We start from the raw sequence: 2,305 nt of genomic DNA on the forward strand, positions 1-2,305 counted from the left end.
AGAGGGGGCAGTTTAACCCTCTGTGTGTTTGACTAATACTTGTTGACAAGGATGATTTTTATGGGTTGCATTTGCGTCCATCCAAGATTTGTGTTAGGACCTAACTAACCCCAAGTAACTGTGGATGTGATCCTGTTTGTTCATTAGGTTTCTTTGTTATGGTAATGAGAGCCTATCAGAGTAGGGTGTGTCCAAACCCTAATCGCTTCTGAATGACAAAGAACAGCATAGATACAGAGACAAAAACAAAAACATTGCCATCCTTGATTCCAACTCAAGTTGTTGCTAAGTGACTCATAGTGACCCTATACTGGGTTTCTGAGCCTATAAATCTTTGTGGCAGCAGAAAGCCTCATCTTTCTCCTGTGGAGCAGCTGGTTGTTTAGAACTGCTGATCTGTATTTAGCAGTCTAGTGCTTATCTTACGGCACCACACCAGGACTACTAGACACAGACACAAAGAAACACAAATGGGGTAGACCTTCAAGGGATCCAATGCCAGGGCAACAGACACTGAAGGAGACAAGAACCTTCCTTCAGAGTCAACAGAGAAAAAGCCTTCCCCTAAATTCAAATATCTAGCTTCCTGAACTGTGAGAAAAACATGCCAAGCAATCATTAACTTCAAATCTCTTCATTTGTAAGGTGTTTAATGACTGTTCTGGAAAGGACACGGGTGACTCCTGTCTCCAGTGCTCACCTGCCAACAAGGCATGCTTGACCTGAAATGATAACCAACACCACAATGACTTTATCCTGACTCTGCAGATCTTTAGAAAATGTTTCCAGTGAAAAAGAGTTGGCCCCAGCCCTGTGCCCAGAACAGCTGTGCTGATGGGGTGAAGTGGTTGCCTGTGTCTCTAGTTACACAGCAGTTGTTTCTTCCTGCTTTCAGCCGCCAAGTCACATCCCACTGTAAAATGACAGGCCCATGTGGTCATGCTGTCCCTGAGGAGAGCGGGCCAGACTAGAGCAGGCCTCCCAGGCTGAGCATCCACTGCCTTTTCCAACTAGCGACTTCTTGAAGTTGCTGCTACAATTTTCCTTATGATTCAGACAGTTCTTAATTATACCCACAGTCAAGGCACATTGTCTTTCCTGTCATCGCTGTAAAAATCTTTTTTCCATCAAAGTTACAAAAGTAACAACGAAAGCCTTTGCAGGGCCCAGCCAACTTTCTTCTATATCCTATAGACTAAGGAAGGGCAGCCAGGAAGTTCAATAGACAAAGCCCTCCCCTCTCCCTGAGGCTCCCAGCAGTCACCCCAGCCTGCCTGTGCTGATCCGACAAACAGAACAAATAAGCCAAGAGTTGAGCTACTCTTTGCAGTTTGTTATGACAAGCAGTCCATTTTAAACATTATTGGAAAACGCCCTTTTAGAAAAAGACTCCTACACAGAAGGAAAGAAGGAAGAAGATCAAGAAAGGAAACAGGATAAGAGCACAGGGGCAGAATGAGCAACAGGGCCAAAGCAGTTAAAAATAAACAAACACAACTTCACTGATTGCTGCCTGTCGTTATAGCTAAAAATGAAAGTAAATAGTGTGCAGAGTTGATTAGCGTCCTGTTCAAATGCATGTCCATCTGGAAACTCAGAATGTGATCTCATTTGGAAATAGGGTCTTGGCAGGATTCATTACTTTAGATGGGCCCTAATTTAATGACTGGTGCCATTATATATACAGAAGCAGGGGAAAGACGGCCATGTAAAAATGGTGGCGCAGATTAGAGTAATGTGGATGCAAACCAAGGAACCACAAAGGAAACTCCCTTTTCAACTGATTGTCTTAGCACATCAGATCACAAAATAGAGGGTGATTAATACCACTATTATTCAAATTTACGCACCAACCACGAAAGCCAATGGGGATGAAATAGAAGAATTCTACCAACTTCTTCAATCTGAAACTGATCAAACATGCAGTCAAGATGTATTGATCATTACTGGTGATTGGAATGGAAAGGTTGGGAACAAAGAGAAAGGATTAGTAGTTGGAAAATATGGCCATGGTGATAGAAATGATGCTGGAGATCGCATGATAGAATTCTGCAAAACCAATGAGTTCATTTCAAATACCTTCTTTAGATAGCATAAGAGATGACTATACACATGGACCTCGCAGATGGAATACATAGAAATCAAATTGACTACATCTGTGGAAAGAGATAGTGGAAAACCTCCATATCATCAGTCAAAACAAGGCCAGGGGCAGATTGTAGAACAGACCATCAATTGCTCATATGCAAATTCACACAGAAGCTGAAGAAAACAAGTCCATGAGAGCAAAAATATGACCTTGAAT

This window comes from Chrysochloris asiatica, unplaced genomic scaffold, assembly GCF_000296735.1.
Source record: "Chrysochloris asiatica unplaced genomic scaffold, ChrAsi1.0 scaffold00154, whole genome shotgun sequence".
Lineage (NCBI taxonomy): Eukaryota > Metazoa > Chordata > Mammalia > Afrosoricida > Chrysochloridae > Chrysochloris > Chrysochloris asiatica.